This window comes from Belonocnema kinseyi, chromosome 2 (assembly GCF_010883055.1).
Source record: "Belonocnema kinseyi isolate 2016_QV_RU_SX_M_011 chromosome 2, B_treatae_v1, whole genome shotgun sequence".
NCBI lineage: Eukaryota > Metazoa > Arthropoda > Insecta > Hymenoptera > Cynipidae > Belonocnema > Belonocnema kinseyi.
In genome coordinates, this window is record NC_046658.1 from 26165748 (window position 1) to 26179850 (window position 14103).

Here is a 14103-nt window from a genome sequence, read left to right on the forward strand (position 1 = left end):
TCACTGCTAGCCATTAAGGGCACTTGACCGATTTATTTAGCCACGAGTTGATGTGCTCCTGTGACGTGAGACTTATTAGAAGTATATACAAGTCTTTGATCATTTACAAGAAAAGAAGGAATTTTCGTTCTTGCCACCGACTGTGTATTTAATTGTAGAATAAATTGTTCATTATTCAGATCCGAAATCAAACACAAAATGTATTTCCTATGAGCACTCAGGGTCAGTGCGTCGGGTTGTAAGTCATTGGCGGATAAAAACCTTTTTGCACATTAGTAAACTCCACGAGTAACTGGTAGAATAGCAAAAGAAGTTTCGTAACTTCGCAAAATACTGCAAGCCTCAGTATGAATCCCTCTACACTAAAATTATTGGGGATTACCATCTACAATCAAAATTGAATACTGCAGAAAGACTGAGAAAGAAACTCAACCAAGAAACCGATAAATTGTCATATCATACAACCAAAAATCCAGCGGATCAATTACCTTCAGGCATGAGAAAACGAAAAACGACTCCTATGATCCGGTTTCTGCGAGGATTGTTGGATCCGTAGCAAGATTGTTAACGCACAACTATCGATGATGAATGAATCTAAAAATTGAAGAACTCAAACGTATGCAAGTTAACCTATCTCATCCAACAGGCAAGCAAACACACATCATAAGATCACAATTATAAAACATACACGAGGTAGCCAAAGAACACGAGAAACAACAGGGACAATTTTGCATTCAACTATTTCGAGCCATCCAAGAGATCCACAAGGTTCAACAAGAAATTCAAGATATCAGTATCATATCTACATTAACAAGAATATTGCATGTCTTGGAAGCTGGGATAGATGAGTATATCTATTCCGCAAACCAAATTATGAACGTCATCCACGCCGCAGGGAAGATAGAACTTCACTTTCGCTTTTGACGACGGAACAAATTCAGCCCATATTTCGAGATATTCAGGATCATGCGCCTAGGGTCTTATTTTCAGTACTTGGACCGCATGCGGATATGGAAGAATTAGCTCAAGTAGCTATAGTAACTATAATTTGTAAGATCGGAACACTACGAGCCCTGCTGGATATTTCATTACCAGATCACGCGGAATATACTATGTACGAAATGCACCCTCTACCAGTGCAGCAATCATTTCTAGGAAACGACTCTCGACGAGCATACATAAAATCTAAATTTTCATACGTCGCAACAGAGGATACGCAACGGATCTACATGTTGATGAATCGTGTAGAACACACTAATTGTAAAAAACTAGACGATTACATCCTTTGCCCAGGTGTGTTCCCCGTCAACGAAACGTCTAACTATAAAACTTGCGAATCCCAACTTCTACTGGAACCTACGGCATTAAGATCTCTTACGGAAGTCAACCCTATTGGAAGGCTTTACCATCATTTAATGGATGGATCTACTCTTTAACAAACATGCTGGCTGCTAATTTAAACTGTATGTACAAGTCAACCCACCATCTTCAACTTCATGGACTGGGCTTAATTCAAATTGCACCTTTTTTTACTTTAAAATTAAATAATTTCTTTAAAAATTCATGTATTTTGTTTAAGATTTGTCTTTTTTTGTAGATCATCAATTTTCTTCGTCGAAAATTCATCTGATTGGTTGAAAATTTAACAACTTTGTTTAAAATTAATTTTTTTGTATACAATCATTTATCTTTGTCTGGAAATGTAACTATTATATGATTGATTAGAAATTAATCGTATATATTGGTTAAGTTGGAAAATCGTTTTTTTTTATAAAACATTAATCTTCTTGGTCAAAAATTCACCTTTTCCCTTGAAAATTTAACAATTTTGTTGAAAATTTGTTTTTTTTTCTTGTTCAATTCAATCTTTTAGCATAGTTTTTATCTGAAAATTGTACTATTCCATTTTTGGTTGAAACTTTATCCTGTACATTTTATTAGTTAAAACACCAATTATTTGATAGAAAATTTATTTATTTTGTTGAAAAGTAAACTTTTGGGTTGAAAATTGATTTATTGTGTTAATTAGATTTTTTTCCTAAAATTAAAAAAACTGCAAAATAAAAAAATTGCCTTAAAATCGTCCTGATTCCTTTTTTTTAATTTTTAAAATCTTTTCAATAACTCACTTAAAATTAATTTTTCAAACTAAAAAATCATTTTCAATTTTCTTAGCAATCACAACAATTTTTGTTATTCATTTTAAATATTTTACAATTCTCGAAAGCTTTTTTTTTAAATCTGCAAAAATCTACATCGTGTTTCAAATTATTTCAAGTTTTAAATTAATTTTGAATATTATTCTAAATTAAAATTGTAGCGTTCAAACTTAAAATTTAGCTCATTACAATTTTAACAATTAAAGGATTTCTATTTCGAACCACTCTATTCAAATTTGTATAGTTTTTAATAGTTGTTTATAATGGCTTGTCCCAGATCTGAATTATATTTTTTTTTCAAAAAATCTCTGATCCAATTCAGAAATACATACAAATGCTTTGAAGAATCTCCTGTTCCAATTCAAAATTCAGGATGAAATTAGAAAATTCAAAATTTTAAATCTGAAAATGATTTTTTTGAGGTGGAAATGTTTTGAATTTTAAACTTTTAAAACTGAAGCTTGACAAATTTTTAATTCAGAAATATTTCATTTAAACGCTCAATAATTCATACGTATAATACACAAAATTTTAACACCTTTTAATTTTACAATTTTTTAAATTAAATTATTTTAAAATACGAAATTACCATTTTTAAATTTTTATGACTTTAATATTTTAGAGATTTATGGTTAAAAATACAAAGTACGCTATTATTTTTAAGGTTCAAGATGATAATAATTCAAAAAATTTCAGTTCGTAACATTAAAAATTGAACGATTAAATTAATTTTTTAACTAAAAACTTTTTAAAATAAAAGTTAAATTGTTTTTACTTTAAGTTTTTCCAGATTAATATTTTTGCATTGTTATTTAGAGATAACAATTTTAGTTTACCAATTGAAAATGTTAGAAATTAACTTACTATCGAAATAATTGAATTTTCAACTAAAAAAAAAAGAGAATAACAAATTTCCATCAAAATAATTACATTTTCAACTAAAATGATAAATCTTCAACAAAAAAGTTTGAATTTTTAATTAAAAACTGTTGAATTCATCCAAAAAGATATTAATTTTACACAAGAGTTGAATTTTCAGTCCATAAAGATTTTTTTTAAATTGTTGAATTTCAAAGCCAAAAAGATGATTTTTTTACAAAACAGTGTAGACTTATTTTTAAACGGAATAGTTCAAGGACTTCTGGTTAAAAAATATAAACTTACTTTCAATGCTTTGAATTGAAGAATAAATTGAACTCATCCAAACAGAAAAATTTTTCACAAAACAGTTGAGTTTTCAGTCTTTAAATAAAATGATGAATCTTCAAAAAAAAATCTAATTAACACAATAAATAAATTTTCAACCCAAAAGTTTACTTTTCAACAAAAAAATTAATTTTAAACAAAGTTGTTAAATTTTCAACCAACCAGATGAATTTTCGACGAAGAAAATTGATGATCTACAAAAAAGACAAATCTTAAACAAAATACATGAATTTTTAAAGAAATTATTTATTTTTAAAGTAAAAAAAGACGAATTATTTACAAAAAGTTGAGTTTTTTAGGCGAAAAATATGAGTTTTCAATGAAAGAGTTAAACTTTCAACCAAATAGTTTAAATTTTCAACCATAATTAAAAAACCTTGTTGAAAAAACGTATTTTTTTTTGCAAAGTAGTTCAACTGTTAGTGAAATAATCGATTTTTAAACCCAAGGAGATATACAGTTGATATTTTAAGCAAACAATTGCATTTTTGACCAAAAATGATACATTTTCAACCAAAAAGATTAAATTTCTACTAAACAAGGTCAATTTCCAACAAAATACATGAACTTTCAACGAAATTATTTAATTTTAAAAACAAAAAGAGTATTTCCACCCAAAAATGATGGTTTTAATTTTTAACAATATAGGTGCATTTACGACAGAACGAATTTACAACCAAAAAATATTTATAGTTGATAACTCAACCGAAAAATGTAATTTTTAATAAAAAAGTATAATTTTTACATAAAACAATTTACTTTCTACAAAGAAAGACGACCTTTAACAAAACACATGATTTCTTAACCAAAAATGGTATTGATTAATTGTCAGTTTCAAAAATGTATTTTCAACGAAAGAGATGAACCTTCAAATAAAAAAAAAAATAAAAATTTAAAAAAGTAGTTGAACTTTTGATAGAAAAAGGACATTTTTACAAAATAGTTACATTTTCAACAAAATAATTAATTTTTCAATCAAATAATTGAGTTTTTATCCAAACGAGATGAATTCCAAAATCGCCAATTTCTTTAATTTCTTTCAAATGCGGATTAAGATATAAATAAGACTATTATAATATAACATAATTAGAATACTATCATTATTAATATACGTATATATTTATATATATAATAGTATTAATATTTATATCATTTATATTTTATACATCTCGTTTCAGATCTGGGATCACTGCCCATTCGATGTAGCACACATTTGCTACTGGGAAAATATGCTTCCAGAGTTTTACGTGTAGTTCAATAAATTTCTGCCTCAGTGCATGATTTTTCGTCATTTTTTGAGGTTATGGCTCAACCATGACGTGATCCATAGGAATACGTGTGCCTTGTTACCAGATCCGCACACTTTTTTGTGTGGCTGTGTAATTAATTCAAAATTACAATTGTCAATAAAATTAAAAATATTATTGATGTAAAGAAGCTTCGAAATTCTTGAACTATGAATAGGTAAATTTTAGGAACGATTGGACGAAATTGAAATTCCAATGATTAATTATGGCAATCGATGCACTTTGTCAGAATTTCGGAGAAATATAATTACATCCCTATTAACCTAAGTATACATGGAATTCTTTAAGGACCATAAAGATAACTCAAGAATTGCTCTATATTGATTACTGATGACTAGATATCAATGGACAGTATAGGCATCAACGAAAAGTCCTTATTCAAAATTATTAATCAACAAAGTCCTAAAGATATTTTCCAAAGTCCAAAATCTTGAAAGAAATAGAACTGTCAGCATTGGAAAATTTTGAATCACGCCACATCCTGCCTTTGTTCCCAAAGTAGTCAGAAGAAATCAAATTTCGAAGTCGCAAAATCACTACCAATATGCGGATGAGGTTGATCACAGCCAAGTCTGTTTAGTATTCTTCGTTGACTTCTTGACTGGAAAGCAAGTTAGCTCGGAAATAAAAAAGGAACAATGTGAAAATGTTTCCCTGCTCCGTCCGATTTTCCGTGCACGTGCGCGTCGTGGAGTCACCCCGAAGGTTCGGCCGATAACGGATGTGCTATGGGGGGTTTTGGGACCTTAAGTGCGCAAACGAAAAACGTGAAAAATAAACTTTGGGCAACCGGAGTTAGGAGTGAAGAATTAAATTATTCAAGAACTAGAAGGTTGAGAACAATGAAAAAATTTTGAAGTATCCTTTCGAGTGAACCTTCGGAGCGGCGGTTACGCTGCGCGTGAGTAGTTAGTAAAAATAGTGGCAGCTGTCACTAAAAGGGATTTAAACCACAAGTCAGACGTCTATTCTCTTTATTATTGGTTGTTGTTAGCTTGTTTTACTTTCTTTGTCAAACAAAAGAAAAAAAAGTGATATCACAAAATTTACATTCCGTTTGTCCTTTCTCTCTCTCTCTCTCTGTCTCTCTCCGTGTCTTGCGACCCGAAAAATAGTTGGAAGGTACTTCGATGTTTTGTAAATATCCCAGTCATTAAGTTCTGAATTCAGCCCGTCGACTCTTCTCGCTCGAAGGTCAGGCGGTAGTATTAAGGTAAAAATAAGTTAAATTTCCGATGTAGTCCTTTTTCAATTAAAATTTTTTAAATTGTGTGCTGTTTTGAAAAATTCCAAAACCGAATAAGCTTGAGTTTCCTCTTATTTTGAACTATATAAAATTCAGGTTTATAAACTTATTTGTCGACCCTGACACGTTTAAGAAGCAGAGATTAAAAGCGAATCCCACACAAAAATAAAAAAAAAAAACATTTTGCGAGCGATCCTGGGTGATTGCCTGAATACCTCCGACGAGTCGATAGAAAAATCCAAACTTTCCACACTATCCGGGTTTTTCAGCTTTTCTGATAAACTTATTTTTCAGAGGCGTATTGGTTCGTAACAATTCCACCACCATACTATTTATCTTACATTCGAACTCTAATCTACCATTTTTATTCCTGAAACACATCATCTTTGTCTTTTTCTCGCATATTCTTCGAACACTCTCAAAATCAGATTCATGCCTCTTTCATCATCTGCTACTAACACTACATCATTTGCATATGAGGCAAAAACAACTTGATCTAAGTTGTTTTTATAAAAGTATATATTCGCCTTCAATGGCACATTATTTTGAAATATAGTGCATTAAAGCAGTTATCGAAAATGTTTAAAGCCGAATATACTAAATTCTCTGGCGCGGTTTCATGCATGCTGCCACGTACAACGCGGAGATCTAACCTTTCCTAATGAGCTACTGTCAGTAAGTCGTGCTTGAAAGTTTCTCTCCAGTTGTACAATCCGGTATTTTTAAAGAGAAAAGGAAATACTTAGAATGACTCTTACAATTTCTTACGGATTATAACCAAGAATGGTTTTAAAATATTCTGGAAAGAACCAAGAATCGAGTTTATTTTTATTGAACTCCAAGGACTGACTTATATTTCATAACATTTTTTATCAAACACATTTTTTGTAATACCATAAAATATTTCAGCAGCTTAATATGTAGAAGTTAATTGCAGAATATAATAATGATAATATTTGAATTTTTTAAACAAAAATTCAGCTCAGAATAGCATTCTTTTCGATTGAGACGTGGCCTGAAATAAAGTTACACCATTTTTATACATTCCTGTGCATTTTCTTAATGACTATCAATTTAAATTACAAGAATATTTTGTTAAAGTAATTTTGAATTGTGCGCCAAGTGCGGCCAACCAGCGTGCCGCCCTAACTAAACCGAAGTCGCATAGTTTTCCAACATTGGCATCACTGGATCCTGGTAAAAATATAGTTACAAAGTAAAAAATAAATTTATAATAATTTATTTGTTGTATAGATATTGTATACGAACATTATAATAATAAATAAAAGATATATGCATAATTTTCTGACCATAAAATCCTCGTTTTAAGCAGAAAAATGAATTTCGTGATATAGTCTGAAAAAAATGAAAACTTAATGAAAATCGGTTGATATTTTCACTAACAAAGGAAACATTTACAGATCATGAAAACATTAAATTGGAACTCTTAGTGTAACAAAAGTGCAAGAACTCTTGAAGTTATTAACCGATTTTTTTTCTATCTTTTATAATGTTCTCGTCATAATCTAAAAAATCTGACGCTGCCTATTAAAAAAAAAAAAACAATTTATTAATAATTTACCAAATTTTCATTTTTCTCAACTGACTATAATTCTCTAACAATAGGAAGGTCACGCTAGGCAATCATCCGCGCTCGCACGAGATGCAATCAAGTGTCCCGCTTGGGTTCCAGTATTTAAAAAAAATTTGACAGTGGCAACCCTGCCGCTCCCCAGAAAGTGCAAAAAAAGTTTTGGGAGCGCTGGAGTATTAAAGTGGTAGCCCCCCCCCCCCCCGAATTTTTGTTTATAACTTTTCAGAAAAGCCATATAAATCGTGTATTTGCTATAAGTGGACAGAACTTTTTTGGCCAATATTACGTATAAAGCAGGGATGTCCAAGGATAGTTCCCTGATTCACTTCTCTTCTCCCTCTCCGAGCACTTCTCTATGCCTTTTCTCGCACGTTCTTCCGCTCTCTATATAAGGCAATATTTTTATTTGTTTATTTATCTTTTAAAGTATGCAAGTAGTCTTCGGTTCTGACTGGACATTTCTCGCTGCTTCACTTCAAGCTATCATTTTCTATTTATCTGGGGTATAGGTTCATAATTAAAACAAAAAAGCAGACTTTCTTTATATAAAACTAACCCTGCATATAGGTTTTTATTTGCTTTCATATTGGATAATTCAATGCAGGTAAACATTAAAATCTTATGGACTACTGTTATTTTGGGGCAAGAACGGGTAAATGAATTTAATATGAATTTTTCGGAAATAGGAAAATAGATCCAACTTATTTTCCGTTTCCCGCTGTACTTGCTATTTCTAAATCGAATAGAGACTAAGCTACTTTTTACACTTGATTTTAAAGATTGAGTTTAAACATGATCACTTTACCAGCAAAAGATTCGAATTCAAGTTTTAAGTCCGTATTGTCGTTGACGTGTCTACATGTTGATGAATCGTGTAGAACACACTAATTGTAAAAAACTAGACGATTACATCCTTTGCCCAGGTGTGTTCCCCGTCAACGAAACGTCTAACTATAAAACTTGCGAATCCCAACTTCTACTGGAACCTACGGCATACTTCCTGATAGTTAAACAACTTCAAATATCCCTTAGATATGTTTTAAAGTTCCCTTGATATTATATAAACTTATTACATGCTAATTCAAACCTGGCTATTTCTGGAGGAAGTTTCCTATCAGTGAAGGCATAGAGCACAACATCCAAACAGTTAAACTACTAATTAGGGACCTTTAAGTTCATTTCAGAGTTGCCTTATTATCCTAATACAATAATTTTGGCGTGCACTTTCACTTCCAAAATTCTCCAAAGGGATCACATTTCTATCACAGCACTGGTTCAGTAGGATCAGATTGCCTCGGTGGGACGCTTCGTGGAACTACCAGTACTTGATATTCTGCTGGTTAGCGACAGGGCTGAGCTCCAGCCCTAATATTATTCCGAACAATGGTTCGTCTTCTTGTACATGCAGCACAGATGACTTTCACTACAGTTGAGCCCAGAAGCATTAGATGACTTTGTGTCAAATACATGACTACTAAGGAGATAAAACTTCCAATGCCTATATACGAGCCTTTCGATAGGGTATGGTAGCGTTCCATATTTTTTTCATGGGCTCGAAGGTGAGAAAGTTTCCTTTCGATATCCAATAACGATTGGTCAGCCATTTACTCTTTGCAACAATTGGAAAAATTTTTTCTAATTGCCGATGTACTAGTGATTCATAGAAAAATTCCTTCTTGCCCATATTGAATGTCAGGCCTGGTAAAGTTAATTATTTTATCCTTCTGCTGCAACTAGTCATTATATCGATCAATCCTGACCCTGATAATTTTAAGTCCTTAGAAATTAAATTTGGATAAATTATCTCAGCCGCAGTTTCTTACAATGGGGAGTAAATCCAACCTCGATGTGTCTTGCGCGGAGACTAGTAGGGTTCCAGATGGAGAAAAATCCGAACGTCATAACTCCTCAGAGTTGCTAGTTTAGGATGAAGCAGTATTTTGATTTCTAACGTTCTATATCTGCGCGGATTTGTAGATGGATGTTTTTTCTTCGGAAAGTATGTAGATTTTCACCCTTTAATATTCATCGAGGTCTCCTTGGGCTAGAGTTAGATATGTCCTCTTGGCTTCTTTCATAGCCAAGTAGGGCTCCTCAGGTAAAATGTGAGCCCTTCCTAAACCGTTTCACAAAATAGCTTGTTGCACAGGAAGTGCGCGGATATAGTAGAGTATATAAATGTTTTCATCAACTAGGGGAATATCCAGGGTGGGTATCAATTTCCCCTGGCTAAATGTTGACGCAGTTGTTGGTATCTGTATAAGATCGTCTAAACTAACAGGAGGATCTGGATAGAGGGAAGTTGAGTCGTGAAACATGATTCTGGACATCCCTCAGTTCGGGTTCAAGATATTTGGATGATAAAAGAATAGGACGGAGATGTCCTTCCCTAGCAACTTTGCTAAAGGTTAATAATTGTTTTCCAGATTTTACATAGTTTTCTAGTCCTGTTTCCAAGATCTGAGACGTCAGCATTAGTATCTTGGAATAATTAAAGCGACTGTTTAAATTTTCTATTTTGTTTGTTTTCTCCGTGAACTTCCCTAGATTTTTTGATAGGTCATGAATCGTCTCTCGTGTTCTTCGTTTTGAGCGTGGAGTTTTTCTAAATCTGCGTGAACTATGTGGGTCTGCTTTCTCCGGATATGCGTCAAGTTCTTCTGGTCCAGGTTCAGATTTCTAATAGTATCCCCATCTATTTATTGTCCTTCTTCAAAAGTAATCAAAACAGTCAAGATATAACGGGCATTTCCAATTAGGCCATTGAAGAGAAGTAAACCTCTATGTGCTGATATTATTCCTTCGAGTAGATCTTCCTTTGGCAGATCATGTGTACGAAATTCCAACTCAGCCACTTATTAGTTTAGCGTTTCTTGAATCTTTTCGACGAATGTGAACCCATTTCTTAATTTGGTGTTATTGAAGAACGTATCACTTAATGTTTCTACCACTACTGGGCATTAGTTTTGTAAATTGATCATGTACTGAACGTCATTTTACATGCATTTTCGGTAACCTTAAGCAATTGGCGGAAGAAAAGGTCTATTAATCCATAACAAGCACCAATGTTGTTGCTGAATGGTTAGTTCTGGTAACTTATGCAGTCTTGAGAAGTGACTGGCCCCAAGAGATACAATAAGGTCCAGAACCAAATATTTGCCAAGTACATCTTTTAGCGATACCCTAAAAAATTGTCTGGTATTAATAATCAAAAATTTATTAAACATTGAAAATGGAGTTTTACCACCATAGCGCATGACATAACATACGGATGATCCATGGATGACAATGGCAATGGTACATTAATAGGTTATCTGCATACTTTCTAACGCTATCAACGCTCTCAGTCTTAAGAACTACATTATTATTTTCGGTAAACCGCAACGTAACGTTCCTTTAAGCGACACTTGGCCTTAATTAGGTTCTTTGCTGCGATTTTTTAAATTTCTTTGAGTTTGATGACCAGGTATTTCAGACAAGAGCCGTAAGATTTTAGCTTTTCATCAGGTATTGTACGCAAACATCAAGTATGAAAGCAATCTGTCCCAATAATCGTAATCCTTAACGTAATGCTTGATATAACCTGTAAGCACAATTTGGTTTCGCTGTAGTGACGCCTTGGTTTAGGGACGGTAGCCTGAGGTAGTAGTTGTTTAATTCCGAATATCTTCTCGAGTTTCCGCTCTTGCTCACAAAACTACCTCCACGATCGGTAAGAATACTTCGAGAGGCAACATATTGATATTAGATAAGCGGCGAAGGCGTGAGAAATCGCTGTAGGGAGCTTTCCGACTGTATCCAATGAGATTTTATTAAAACCATGCAACAAGTTGTCTATAACAACGATAGGGCTTAGTGGCCTCGAGGGCGAAGATGAATCATTTTCACACCCCGCCTCGAGGGCAAAGGAATAAAACCCTGAAAGAACCTCCACTTTAGGGCAAAAGCTCGTTGAAATAAAAAAGATTCAATTTTTAACTTAGTATCTGAATGTTTTGACTTTGCTTAAAATTTTCTCAATTTTTCCCAAGTAAAAAGGCAGCGTAGCGTAGCGCATACGACAGAGGGTGAAAAATACCCAACCACTGCCACCACAGTTTGTTACGAACAGAAAATGTTACTTAAATCTCGTGTGCTGAATTAGGTTTTGCCTAAAGAACCAAAATGATAACCAAATTATTTTATTCGAGTATTTATTCGTTTTATATTGTGGATATGCTGTCTACGGTTCTGACTGCACATTGCTCGCTGCTTCACTTCATGTAAACATTTTATGTTTATCATTGCTGTAGGTTTATAATTAAATGTGGAGACGTTTTGATAAGCTTCCAACCCTACATATGGATTTGAAATGTGATATGAAGCTTAAGGTTTGAGAAAACGAAGAAAAAAAATTAGGAACGTTTATGTACTAATAAATTTCAAGTTGCCAACAAAATTCTCACACATTTTTTCCTGTATGTAGTTGTGACATTCATTAGTACATAAACGTTCCTCAGTAGGTTTTTTTTATTTTCCCAAACTTTCATTTCGATATCTCATTTCGTGTGTATGAGATTTTAACTAGAATCGACGTCCCGAAAGCGAAGTTGAAAAAGGGCCGGTATCAAAACAAATAATTCTGCGATTAGGACTTAGAAAAATATTTTATTCGCCCTTTTCAGACCGTGAAAAGAATTCCCTGCTTAGCTAGTTCACAATACACATACCGGATTGTTAAAAAGGACTAAAAACAATGTATTAAACTAAAAGCGCCGTTAGTTAGTAAGTAGGGATAGTGAGTAAAAATAAAATAGGACAAAAATAAGAGCGATCTTACATGTAAATTTACTCAGTCTGGACAAGAGCAGTACAAACTGTCCCCACGCCACTCCCGGGTACTCGTTCCTCCCGGAGGGATGAGCGGACAGCATTACCAGGGATAAGAACGGAAAAATGAATTTATTATGAATTTTGCAGATATAGGAAAATAGATAACTGTTCGACATACCTTTGGTGCGATGCCTGCCTTTTACCTTTTGCAACCCGTGAAGCGTATAGTACTTGCACTTTCCATTCCGTTGCCTGTTTTACTCGCTAATTCTAAATTAAGTAGAGACTAAGCTATTTTTACACTTGATTTGAAAGATTGAGATCACTTAGCCAGAAAAACACCCGATTTTGAGTTGTACGTCCGTCCTGTCATTGTCATGTCTTCCATCGCCACGAGAAGGTCGCACGAATAGTCGATTAACCCGAAAAGCCGAAACTACAGGCGGGCAAGAAAAAATAGGTATGTTAATTGCCCTTTCTTCAAACTACCAGTCAAGGCAAGGCAGAATAAGAAACTGCGGTTATTTAGTGGCACTTATCGTGGCTCGTCGGTACGAGCTGCGCGCAAAGTGGGGTATTTTGGTTGAATCAGGGATTCTCATGTGATGTGGTTAAAAACATCGCGGAAACAAAACTGATCACATATGAATTTGATGACTATGAATATCCAGCCTCGCGACTTGTTTCCAAATGCAGTGGTAGCACCTTACCTTTCCAAAATCTATAATCAGTATGGCACCTGAACAAAAAGGTTACACGGCGCGAAATTATGTCAGAAAACTCTGGATAAGGAACTATGTAATCGGAACGCCCACTTTGCTGCAGCCAGAACGAGGCGGCATCACGCAAAGGGAGGCGAAACTGAGACGAACAGCGGGCAGGCGTTCAATAGAGGAAGAGCGATGCTTCTAGGACCAAACAAACATTAACATTCAGGTTTCTCTCAAGCCCTTATATCTGGTTGAACTGGATGACGAGCTTCGTGGCAATTTTCTGAAAAGTTCGACCTCTGGACTATCAATTGTAGTGTGTATAATGCAGCAAGAATATAGGTTGGGTAAGACAGAACGCGTCCCGCATACAAACAGCTGTCGAATGCCCTCATAAGTACTGAGGAAGAACGCCCAACCATCACTACCAACGAGGTTAAAAAAGTATTCGGACGCATGAAAAACTATTCCGCTCCGGAACCAAATGATATCAAGACCTGCTCTTGGAAGAAGTTTCCTTCAACCCACCAGCAGCTGGCCCGCATTTTCACTTCATATATATAGTTGAAGAACATACTCCGATATAATTGGTGGAATGGCGCGAAGTACTCCTGCCATACATGGGCCACTTATTTTACTCGAAGAATTATAGGCCAATTGTTCATCTAAACACACTATATAGGATTGTTCGGATATTTGGACCGGTATGGCAAGAACTGTACGAACAAAGCGGCTTAAATAAAGGCGTAGCAGGATGTCGGGAGAAACTGCTCAACGATATATGTGTCTGCAAATTAATGATTGCACCAGCGCGACGTTTCGATGGCCTGGATTGATTACCGGAAATTTTTCGACTCGACCTCCCATAGACTTATCGTCTGTTTTTGAAAAGGTTCATACTCACATCGTAAAGTGCATAGATAGATTGATGCCTCTTTGCAAAAAAAGATGTACTATCTCATCTGGAAAACATCGTGAGACAACTAGTAACGTTACCTTTCAGAGAGGTGTCTTTTAGGGTGAAACCATAAGCCCATTCCGCTTTTGCCTCACATTATTACGACTATCT

General features: G+C 34.1%; 1 protein-coding gene across 8 annotated transcripts in view; it reads right to left on the minus strand.

The window, feature by feature from the left end:
* The window catches only part of LOC117167143, a 379970-nt gene that overhangs the window by 274297 nt on the left and 91570 nt on the right, over positions 1–14103 (minus strand). The gene's annotated exons all lie outside the window — the stretch shown is intronic.